The following is a 12,177-nucleotide window of genomic DNA, read 5'->3' as shown; positions in this document are numbered from 1 at the left end:
CCCCCATGCTCCTGTCCCCCCCAACCCCTTCCTCCCTGGAGAGAGGTGAAAGCACTATCAGGAGTATAATCAGGAAGGAAATGCAGAGCTGAGCCAATATAATGAGTATTTTCCTGGCTGATGTTTGTCAACATCACTTTCCCTCTCAGCCAGAGATTGGGATGCTGGGGGGAGCACAGAGGATGGACTGGGGGGGTCTCAGGGCCTCTGTGCTCTTGTAGTTGGCTAGAAAAGCCTCAAGCGATGAGGTTTCTGTCACCTCCTCCACGCAGGACTAATGACAAGCTGTCCTGACTTCCTAATCCAGGAAATTAAAGGATTTGACTGTAGACCCTGCTAAGCAAATTTCCCCCCTGAAAATCTCAGGGGGATTTAACCCATGGATCTGACTGATTATCCCTTTAAAGTTGTGACTAAGAAAGGTCCCAATTCTTCCAGGGTGCTGAGCACCCTAAAATCCCACACTGGCAGTGACATGGCTGTGCCCAGTGCTCAGCCCAGTGTCCAGTGAGACCTACTTTTCCATTTTAACCCATTTCCAACACCCCTTTTTCATGGTGTGCAGCTTCCTGGGACTGCTACTCACTGCTAGTTGGGACAGCAGAGCCTCACTGCTACCATGTCCCTAATGCACCCCATCCTGTCCTTGTGTGTCACCCTCCAGGGTCATGGCATGTTATTTGGGGACTGCTGGTTTGCCTGGTTCAGCATCAGGAGCCACTCACGTGGGAGACAGGCTGGGAGCACCCTGATGGGTTCCTCCTGCTCATGGACCTCAATGACAGAAGGAAGCACAGGATCAGGCCATAGTGCTTTGCTCAGCTCATTCTGCTCAACTAAAGCAGTTCTGGTGCCCATCCCTAAAGGAAAACCTGCAGGTGAACCCAAGCTCAGCTGGGGCAGGGGACACCTGCCATGAAGTATCCTTGTGAGCTGTGGTGGCTCCATGATGCTGCCCTGAACCCTGAGCAGCAGATCCTTGGAATTCCTTATGGAGAAGAAAGAGGTTTGTGGGCTCAAGCTGGTCACAGTGGTCACAGTGACTGTCCCATGGCCACCCCACTGGCAGGTGGGTGGCTGGTCCCCATCCAATATGAGAAGATCCCTGGGCCTTCAAACAGTTGTGACAGGTCTTCCCAACCCTTCAGTCCTGGGGATGAACCCTCCAGGGAAGTGGTGGCAGAGATGAGAGTCAGGACAAGGCACTTTTCCAAGGGGAGAAGTGTGGAGAAGGCAGGCAGGGGCTCACCTGAGTCCTGTAAATGGCCTCTGTGGAGATCCAGGCTGCAACCTCCTCTCCATTACCTGTCTGTGTCTCTGTCAGCTCTGTCTCTCATGCCCACAGCACGGAGGTGAAGCATAAATAATTAAAAGCCCAGATTCTCTCCTGGCACAGCCAAGCCCTGAGTCCTTTCCCCTGTTGTGCTCCTGGCTGCTTAAGTGGAAATTTTCACAGGCTTTGCCTTGCAGGCAGCTCAGACCTGCAAGCTCAGGGCTGTCTGCTGGCCTCAGGGCACATAGGTGTGTGGGGACCAGACAGCACACCCACTGCCCCAGCAGGTCCCAGTGGCAGCATCCCATCCAGGGCATCCCACAGGATGCACTGAGATGAGCAGCACCCAGCAGCTGAGCAAATCTGGGTGCAGGCAGGCAGTGGGGCTGAGCAGAGACCCAGCAGCTCAGGGACAGCCTCCCATCTTGAGAAGCCTTGTGAGAAGTGGGATATTTGGGAGTGCAGCTGGATTTGGGGCTCCTGGGTGCTCAAAAAAACCCCATGCAGGCAGCTGGGATGAGGGAAGCAGCTCCTCCTGGGTGGGCTCTGAAGTTTGAGGCAGGCACGAGGTGCTTGTTGCTGTGGCAACAGGGATGCTGTTATTGTCCCACAGCAGTCAGCAGGGCTGTGGCCAAGCACTTGCACTATAAAGGGGTGACACAGCCCCACAGGCACCCCCAGTCCCTCTCCCTCCTGCTTGTACCTACTGGTGCTGTGGAGGGTGCAGGGGATTGGGTGATTTGTGCCCCAAACAGTGCTTAAAATGACAAGAAATTTCACAGAACACTCATTGTTCTCATTTTCTCATCATTCCTGGGGTTGCTGGTGAGGAGACACAGGACTGGACGTGGTAATGGGGGATGGAGATGATGCTGTCATGTCCTGCACGTGGCTGTCTCCAACCATTTCGGGGCGAGTTGTCCCTTAGAGCAGGGAAAAGCTTCCCCATCATCACCAGGTCCATCCCAGCAAGGCTGAAGGCAGCAAGAAGTGCACAGTGTGATGTCCATCACCAGTATCTCCTCCAGGCAGGCAATCAGACTCCTCCCATCCACGGAACAAAACACAGATGGATTTGCTTTCCAAGCATCTCTTAAGGCCTTGGTGGCTGGAATACAGTTTTAAATCACTCAGTACTATACTGTTTTAGCACATCCCTTAGACCTCTGTCATATCACTTGCAATATAGTCCTGTCTCCTACCCCACAGGGCTGCAGGCATCAGGGGCGCTCTGGAGGGTGAGCCTGGATATCAACCACCTCTCCTTCAACAGCTGGAGAGCATCCGTCAGCGCTCCTGAGACCATTTCAGCTCCATGTCTTGGCCTGAGTCCAGGCTGTGCTGGATCTAGGAGTTTAACTTCAGTTAGACAGAATTGGGGTTGATTCTGGATGAGGTTTTTAAGCCTTTTGCTCAGAACTGGGGTGAGTTTTGCTGTTGGGTGTTGGATGGTTAAAGCAGTGAGTGGCCAGAGGAAGGTAATGGATCATGTCTCTCCCTCAGCCTATCACCAGGGGAAAGGAAGGACCATGAGCTCAACCTTTCTCTGTTCTTCCAGACTTTTGTGGCTCCAGCAGCAGGAAAAAAAAAATGCCTGGAAAGTTCATTTGCCAAATGTCTGTTTTGCTTGAGGTGACCAAAACTTGTGAGGCTGCCAAAGAGTTTCAGCCAAAACCTGAAGAGGGTGAAGGGTCAGGAAAGGAAAAATGACTTTTCCTTGCGGTTCTGTTGTGGTTTCTGTTGGAATTTGGTTTAACTCCTTCTGTTTAGGCATCAAAATGAAACTGAAATTCTGTGAACAGATCAGCTTTGCTTGCCTGTCCTCCCTCACCTGCAGCTTTTTGCCTGAGCTCCCCAAATTCTCTTATCCTGAGCACTTTTCCTTTGCCTGTAGAAAAAGGCCTCTAATAATTCCCAAGGGACCTGGATGTGCTGGTGGCTCCTCAAAGGGATTTGAGGGATTCTCTGGGGACAGAGCAGAGGTTTCCTCAGCTCCCTTTGCCTGTGGCCTGGTTGAGTTTCTCTCCCTGTGCTGCATTTGGCACCTTTGGCATTGAGGGTTACACCACCATCTCCATCCTGTGGTGGCATCAGCCCCAGCAAGGAGGTCAGAGTGAAAAATGAGGAGGAATGGGGAGTTATCTGGTGCTGGAGGCCAGGAGCAGATGGTCATGGCCCACCAAATCCACCTTTTGATCTGTAACCTGGGGCAGGTCATGGCAGAAGGACATACCAAGTGTCCACACCAAGTCAGAAGTTTCTGTCAGCCTTCATTCATCCCACAAAGGTTGTTCCAAATTTGTGCCTGGACTGGGGGTAATCATAGAACCACAGAATGGTTTGGGTTGGAAAGGACCTTAAAGCTTATCTAGTCCCAACCCCTGCCACTGGCATGTCATGACCACCTTGTAACCATTGTTAGGAGCTGCAGTGACAGGACAAGGAGTAATGGGGATAAATTGGAAGAGGGCAATTTAGATGAGATCTTAGGAAGATGTTTTTCCTGTGAGGGTGGTGAGACACTGGCACAGGTTGCCCAGGGAGGCTGTGGCTGCCCCAACCCTGGCAGTGTTCAAAGCCAGGTTGGCTAAAGCCTTGAGCAATCTGGTGTGGTGGGAGGTGTCCCTGCCTAGGGCAGGGGGGTGGGGCTGGATGATCTCTAAACTCCATTTGAACCCCTTAACATTCTTTGATTCTGTCTCCACCCTCCTCGATGAATCCAGGCAGATCCCACCAAACCACCTAGCCAGACCCTCCTCAATGAATCCATGCAGACAGATAATGTCCCACCAAGCCACCTAGCCAGACTCATCACACTCAAGCCTCCCACCCAGCCTGGCATTCCCTGGCCTGATGAGCAGCAATGGGCTCACAAGGGTTGTGCTGCTGCCTCCTCTGGAGCCATCCCTGCCCGGAGACAGGGAATGCAGGATCCAGCCTGAAGCCATTCCAGTCAGCAGCATGTGCAGCCAAACCCAGTGCTACACGTGTCCAAGCAGGCTGAGTTACTGCTGCCCAGAGAGCTCCAACTTGGCCTGTTGTGCATTCCAGAATCTCCACCTGACTGCAGCATCAGTGTTGGGCTTTCCTGCTCTCCTCCTTCTGCTTTCAGTCCAGCCAGGAGAGAGCTGCAGTGTGTGGATGATCCAGAGCTGCTGCCCAGCTTCCTTGGAGATTTTGTGCCTTCACTTGCTTTGTCTTGGGTTTTTGTTTTTTTCTGCTTCTGTTACATCTTTAGTTTTTTCCAAGGGTTGTTAGGGATTTCTTCCAACCTGTTTTACCTCCTGCCTGGCTGTGGCAGGCTTGTTTGTCATGTGCTATTTTTGCCCAGGGTTAGAGGAGTGTTTGGTGCCCCTCTGGGATGTGAGTGTGGAGGGCTGTCTGCTGGCAGGGGATGGAGAGGGGGCTGTCAGCCTTCCCCATTTCAATTATGGACATTTTCCATTATGGACATGACAATTATCCAGTAAAAATCCATGGAAATGTTCCCTATCCAAAGCACCACAGCATCCCCCCTGCTCATTCCTTTCCTTGAAGCTCTTCCCAAATCCTGTTCTGAGTGGTTCTCCACAGAGAAAAGAACAACATTCCCAGCATCACTGCAATTATCTCCTGCCTTCCCCAGTTTATAGGAAAATGGGAATATCCATCCCTGGAGCTGGAGTTTGCTCTTACCTCCAATTAGGAGAGGTGACTTTGGGGGCTTGGCTGCACCCCAAGGGTCCCACCTCTGCCCCTGTTTGAGTGGCAAAGTGACAGGGCTGGAGAGAGGCTAAACCTCAGTCAGTCAGGTGGGACAGTGGCATCAAAGCTGTCCTTTTCCCAAGGCAATTCCCAGTCTGGGCTGTCAGGCACTGGAGCACTGGGATGGGCAGGTACTGCCTGGCTGCATGGCTCACCTGCATCCTCCATAGCTTCATTTCAAGTGACAGATGGCAGGAGATGTGACTCCCTCTCCAGATGTTAATTATCTTATCAGCTGTAAATAACATCTCAGGGCAGAGATGTGCATCAGCTCCAGAGCAAAAGATCCATCAGCTTTGTCCTTGCTGGGGGGCAGGAAGTTAAAAGGAAGGAAACCCACCAGGAGGGAAATGTAGGAGTCTGCCTGGCTCTGCTTATTCCATGTGTGCCTTGACCAGAGAGATGCTGGGAGCATCCTGACTGATGGCATGTGTGCCTCTGGGTACCAGCTCCACCTGGCCCAGCCCTTTGAAGTTGATAGAGTTTGATTTCTTATGCTGAAATTATTTGTTTAGCAAAAGTAGGAATAAAATAAACAAATCTGAGCAGCTCTGTGAATGATCTGGGATGTAGGAATAAGGTGAGTTGGAGAGGATTGTGGTGTTGTGGCCTTTTGGGTGCTGTCATCCTTCTCCACCAGGAATCACACTCATCTCAGGGATGTGGTTTGAGTTGTTTCACCTGGAATTTTGGGGTCATGATCCATCCCTGGCCTCCAATACACCGAGACTTTGCACCTTTTCATGTCATCAATTCAGTTCTCCAGCAAAGTTCATTTTGTCTCCTTCAAGGCAAGGCACAGGACACAAGGGCACAACCTGGGATATTTCTTTCCCTTACTTGGATTTTAAAAAGTGTAATTTCAGTGCAGAATGGCAAATAACTCATCAATGAATTCCCTCTCCATTTGTAAGCTCCAAAAATATCAAGGAGGGGAGGCTCTGGCACAGGTGTCTGGAGCAAAGAGCTAAATGGGAACTGGCTCCATCCCTGTTTGGGAGTTTGGGAGACCTCATGCATGCCATGCCCCAGCTGGGCCACAGGCACCTGCTCTCCACAAGGGCTCCCAGCTGGCTTGGGAATGTTTTCCCCCTGTAATGTGACATTTCCCAGTGTAAAACCACAAGGAAACTTGGCTTTGGGTTTTTGACCACAACCTTTTCTGTGCTTCTCTGTATTTTGCTTTCTTGGGAATTAACAAAGGCATTGAGTTTTTTTTCAGGATTAAAGGGTTTGAGTGTTTAGGGTATTTTTGTCTGTAATTCCTTAATTCTCTTGAAGTGTGACTTTTAGAACCACTTTTCACAGCCTGCTATCACCATTCCCTCTGCCCAGGGCCATTCCAGCCTTGCCCGTCCCTTCCCTCTTGCTGTCCCACTGGTGGGAGGTTTCCCAGTGCTCGTCACAGAGCCCAGGCAATGGTGGTCCATCCTTCCATCCCAAAACCTCCATCTGGGAGCTGGGAAGTCTGGCAGTGGGTGCAGGGAAGCCAAGCTTTCTCTTTGCTATGCACAGCACCTGCTTTGTGTCTGGCTGCAAAGAGCCAGAGCAGCCGTTTTGGGCTGCATTACGTCATGTCAGAGGTCACATTAAGCAGCTTTTTTCCCTTGATTAAGAATTCCAGTGCTGGGGAGGGTGGAGGAAAAAGCAGACAGAGGGAGCAGGCAGGAAAATAAGCCTGTGATAAGCAGGTAAATGGGAATTTATGCACAGATAGCTAATTGGTGTGTCTAATATTCCACCCCCTGAGTCCCAGCACTGTATTACTGCCTTCACAAATCACTCAAGGCAAGCCTGGTGCAATAACAACGAAGCCAGGAGGGCTGTGAAAAGAGCCAAGCTGGAATTAAGAGCAGGTTTTATCAGGGCAATAAATGCCAGATAGGGAAAATAACAAACAGGTTGTTAATTGCTGCCATCTCCCCACTCCCTGAAGGCAATGTCTAGACAGAGCTTGGCCCTGGGTCATGCCTACCCTGACCCTCTCTGTCAGGTTATTGCTCTGGGCTTTGGGGGCTTGGAGAGGTGCTGGATGTGTGATGCTGTGCCCAGTGAAGCCCATCCAGGGGCTAAAGGAGGCAGGATGGGTGCTGCAGCTCTCTGCCCTAAATCAGAGATGCTCCTGCAGAGGTGGAAGCCAGACAGTCTGCAGTGGCTATTAATAATTCAGTCCCAATTTGTCCCATCTAGGAGAGCAGGAAGACCAGCCAAGCCTCCCTTCTTCACAGGCAGGGATGGAGATGCTGCCCAGAGCAGGCAGAGCCTCCTGTCCCTCCCTGGTGCTAGTTGCTGTGATCAGTCCCACACTGGCAGAGTTGGGAGCTGGGAATGCCTCTCCTTGGCCATCCTGGAGTGATCAGATAGCCTGGGGAGAGGGTTGTATCAGCATTCCCCTCTCCCAAGGCTCTGGGTTTGGTTACTGGCATCGATCACTTTGCTTTGTGTTTCTTGGTGCATCTTGGCTGGATGCAATTAGGGATGGATCCTGCTCTCTGCTCTGCCAGAGGGAGTGGAAAACAACCCCCAGGAAGTCAGCACAGCTGAGGGATTCACATTCATGCCAGCCTGGGTTTTGTACATGGGGAGCTGGACTCTAAAACTCCTTTCCCTCACCTCATCCACTCATCCCTTCACAGGACAAGGAGCATCCCAAGGCTTGCCTGAGCCCCTGCTGCTTTTCAGGAGCTGAGGTTGGATGGGAGAACCTGCAAATGCTCTCTCTGAATTTTCCCTTGCAGCTAGTGTGTATTTTAATTGAATTTTGCCATGCGAAAAATCCATGAACCTCTGTAATGGAGGGAGAAAACATTCCTCCTGCAGGAAGAGAAAGATGCATTGGAAAAAAACAACCCCAAAGCTCCCTGATTACATATTGACCTGTGAGACGGAGTGAATCCAGTGGAGCCAGCCTGGTCCCTTAGGAAAACTTGAGGCTGTTCATTATGGCCCAGGATGAGCTCACTGGCAGACTAATTCCATCCTCACCACTGAGTCCACAGTGCTCCCAGTAAAGCCTTCAGTGAAGACAGCACACACCAGTTTAATGTTTTTCATGAAAATATGGTCCACAGGCTCCTTTTCTATGGTTTAGGACTTGTTGCAATCTCCTATGTGCTCCTGTGGAGGAGCTGGGATACATGGAGACCTCAGGAGAGGTTTCAATCAGCTTTGGGACTGGAGTGAAGGACTCAGTGTCTTCATTCCTGCAGAGGATCCCAAAAATAAAGGAGTAATTTCCTTCTTCCCTGTCCAGCCTAAATCCCATTGAGGAGGAGTTCCTTCGGCCAAGCTCTGAGTGCACAGAAGCATCAGACAAGTGAAGAGTTTGCTTGAGATAGAACAGAAGTCCCTTGGCAAGAGCTGCTATGTGAATTTTGGGAAGCCGATCTCCTGTTCCAGAAAACTTGCCCATATGATGCTTTTTCACATTTCAATCACCAATAATGTGGATTTCCTCCTGTGTCCAGCTCAGAGCTCCCTCTCACCCCAACCACGAGTTTGCTCAGAGTCTGCTGCCTGGTGTTTTTTCTTGGAGAAGAGTGTGTTTTTCATGCAGAAAAGCAGGAAAAATAGGGATAAGAATGGCAAAAGCCTCACCTGGTTCCAGCTCATCCTTTTCACTATCACTGCACTCAAACAATGGATGGAGAAGGCCTCAGTAGTGAACCAGATTCCTTGTGACAGCAGGTGCCATCCCAGCAATTCCAGGTGTCACAATTACACCTCCCAAGCAGACTCATCTCTGCTCAGAAATGATTCTGAGGCTCTATAAACTTGCTCTAATTTCCAGCCTAATCTTGAAGCAGTTTGTCCCACTTGTTCTCCTGCCAAGGCATTCCATGAACCAAAACACCTCTCAAGCCTCACCTGGGTTTAATTTTTCTTCCTTCCTTCCTGAACCCATGAGGATTTTGCTGAGTGTTCACCCCTTTTTGTCTAAACCAGCCCCCAGGATAAAGTTTGCAGCAGAAGCCCTCACATTGACTCCTGGCTCACCCAAATCCAGCCCAGAATCGCTGTTGGAATTCCTAAAAAGCCAAGTTCTTCCTTGCAAATCAGTTTATTCCAGCATCTTAAAGATTAGCTGGAGCTGATAAACTTGGCATTAGGAGGAAGCAGGAGCAGGTATTATCCCTTCCCTTGTCAGCTCTGGCCAAATCACAGGAGATCTGCAAAGATTTACGGCAATCTGGTTGGTTGGGATTTTTCTCTGCCTCCTGCCAGCTCTTTCTGCCAGTTTGACCACTTGCCCGCTCAGCCTCCGAGAAGAGTGAGTCAGCTTGGCAAAAAATGGATCAAGAAAATATTCCAAGCCAGTCCCAGCATGGACTCTTTGCCCTGACCCAAACCAGACCTTTGGGTCTTGAGCCATAAACCATCCCTGACATCATTCCTCTGGCTCTTCCCAGCCCCTTCCATGGCAAAACTGCCTCTCCCCGTTCAGTCTGGGTAGTGAAGTGCACTGAAATCCTGGAATTATGGAATGGTTTGGGTTGGAAGTACCTTAAAGCACAACTCGTCCCCCCCCCTGCCATGGGCAGGGACACCTTCCACTAGCCCAGGTTGCTGGATTCATCCCAGCTGGAGGAGGAGGCTGGGAATGCTCAGAGGTGGGAGGAATTAAACAGATCCTCTTGCATCACTCCATACCATCATGAGCCCACTGGAATGAGATGATCTTTAAGGTCCTTTCCAACCCAAACCATTCAATGACTCATAGGGAATGACCCAGCCTTATTTGGACTGTGGTTTCCAGGATGTCCAGGAACAATTTATGGCAGCACTTAGGGCGGGAGAAGGAGCATGATTAGATCAGGTCCTGTCCATGTGTCATGGAGCAAAACCCACTTTACAAGGAAATAAACTCCAGCAATTAAGTGGGAATGAAGATTTAGCAGGCGTGGACGGAGGAGACAGCTGTTAAATTTAGGATGTGGCAGAGTCAGGCAGCACTAACTGGATTACTTGCATTTATTTGGGAATACTTATGTATGTTATTATGCAATGTATAGATCCCTATAATGCTGCTTTTCACTCCCTGGCGCCTCTCCTCTGAGCGACTTACAGAGCTTTACAAACAATTAAGCTGCTGCTTAATTCCCCCATGCACTGGGGGGGAATCCAGTGTGTTTGGGATCAGGGATGGTTTGATTAATGTCATTGATTTTTAACCATTTCTGAGTCAAAGCCTCAAGTTGCTGCTCTTCCTGTGCTGGTTTTGGAGTCTGCAGGGATGGACTGGTCCAGACATCGCTGGAGTGATTTTACAAGGATGGAGATACATCCATCCCACAGGGATGGTGATTGTAACACATTTAGGTTGGACATGAGGAGGAATTTCTTCATGGAAAGGGTTATTAGCCGTTGGGATGTGCTGCCCAGGGAGGTGGTGGAGTCACCCTGGAGATGTTCAAGGGATAATGGGATGTGGCACCCAGTGCTCTGCTCTAGTTGACAACGTAGTGTTTGATTACAGGTTGGATTTGATGGTCCCAGAGGTCTTTTCCAAACTAAATGATTCTGTGCTTCTATAAAGGGAAGAGTGATGGATGCAGGAGAGAGAAGCATAGCTTGGGTCATCACAGAATCACACAACTGGGTGACAGCTCCATGATGTTCCTGCAGCATAACCTCCCTCTCTGCAGACACCTCCATGTATCTATCCCTAGGACCCTTGGAAGTGGCACAAGCTGCTGTTCAGCACTTTCAGCCTCCTTCCCTGGCAAGCAGTGACAGATAAGTGCCTCCAGTTGCCTCTCTGGGGAGGAATTTCGGAGGCAGAGTGTAATCCTGCCTGCTGAGTTCAGTCCAGACACTCTCAGACGTTATTAATCCTTTGTACCAGGCCAGCAGGGACCTGCAGCCTGCTCTGAGAACGTGCTGCAGTGTGGGAGGGACAGGCCCAGGCCTGAGCAGTTTTCAGCCCCGGAGATGATGGAGGGATAGACAGATGGAGGATCTTTGGATCCACATCACTGAGAAGCTCTCGGGGAAAATGTCAGATGTTTAACAAGCTCAGAATCAGCATCTGAATTTTAAGGCTCAGGTGGCAACATCCTTGGCACTGAGGTGGTTTAATCAGTGGGTTTGACACCCTAACCTTTTCCACCAACTGTGTTAGTACCAAAAGTGTAGCTTACAAGAGAGCTGGAGAAGGACTTTGGACAAAGGCATGGAGCAACAGGACAAGGGGGAATGGTTTCACACTGCCAGGGGTCAGGGTTAAATGGGATATTAGGGAGAAATTCCTCCCTGTGAGGGTGCTGAGGCACTGGCACAGGTTGCCCAGAGGATCTGTGGCTGGTCCCTCCCTGAAAGTGTTCCAGGCCAGGCTGGACGGGGCTTGGAGCAACCTGGGCTAGTGGCAGGTGTCCCTGCTCATGGAATTCCCATGGTGGAATGAGATGAGCTTTAAGGTCCTTCCAACCCAAACCATCCTGTGATTCTATGATTCTATGGAAAACTGGAATAGTTTGCACCTCCAGGGTTTGCTGCAGCTCCTGTTTGGAGCATTCCTGTGCTCCTAACAGAGCTGAACTGGGATACCTGCCAGGGGATGGGCTGTAACATGCTTGTCCACTCCTCCAACCCTGCATGAGTGTTGAGGAGGGAGAGCACTGGACTCAAGGTGGGTAAAACACCATTTAAACCCAATTTTTTGTTGTATCAATCATGGAGGACCTGCAGGACCTGTGACAGCATCACCACAGCCCCTTCACCACCTTCAGTACTCTGGAGAAGAACTAATATCCACATCCATGGCCACTCCAAAGCAACCAATGGATGTAAAGAAATCACTTATTAGAGCAAAGACACTTGGAAAGTGTCAGCACTTGGACACAAGTGACAGGTCAGTTCTGGGAGCAGGGACAAGGTGTCTCACCAGGCTCAGGGAGGTGACAGCACATAGACACACACACACACCCCATTCCATAGCCTCAGCTTGTGCTTCACGATGTGATGCCAAGCACATTCCTGGCCCTGTTTTCCATTTATAGGAGCCTGTCAGAAATGGCTCTGCTCTCACAGATGTCGAAAAATTAGAGGGAATTCAGAGAGAGGCAGAAAAAAATGATTAAAGGAGATGGAGGGCCTGATTTTGGAGGGAAAAGAAATCAGTTGAGCTATTTATAACCCTGCCTGCACCGGGGTGGCGGAAG

At 50.3% G+C, this 12,177-nt stretch overlaps 1 protein-coding gene across 1 annotated transcript in view; it reads left to right on the top strand.

Annotated features, from left to right (window-relative positions):
* The window catches only part of JPH3 (junctophilin 3), a 56,858-nt gene that overhangs the window by 25,807 nt on the left and 18,874 nt on the right, over positions 1-12,177 (top strand).

Source organism: Acanthisitta chloris, unplaced genomic scaffold, assembly GCF_000695815.1.
Source record: "Acanthisitta chloris isolate BGI_N310 unplaced genomic scaffold, ASM69581v1 scaffold3212, whole genome shotgun sequence".
NCBI lineage: Eukaryota > Metazoa > Chordata > Aves > Passeriformes > Acanthisittidae > Acanthisitta > Acanthisitta chloris.
The sequence above is the reverse complement of the archived record's forward strand: the minus strand, read 5'-3'. Positions and strand labels throughout refer to the sequence as shown.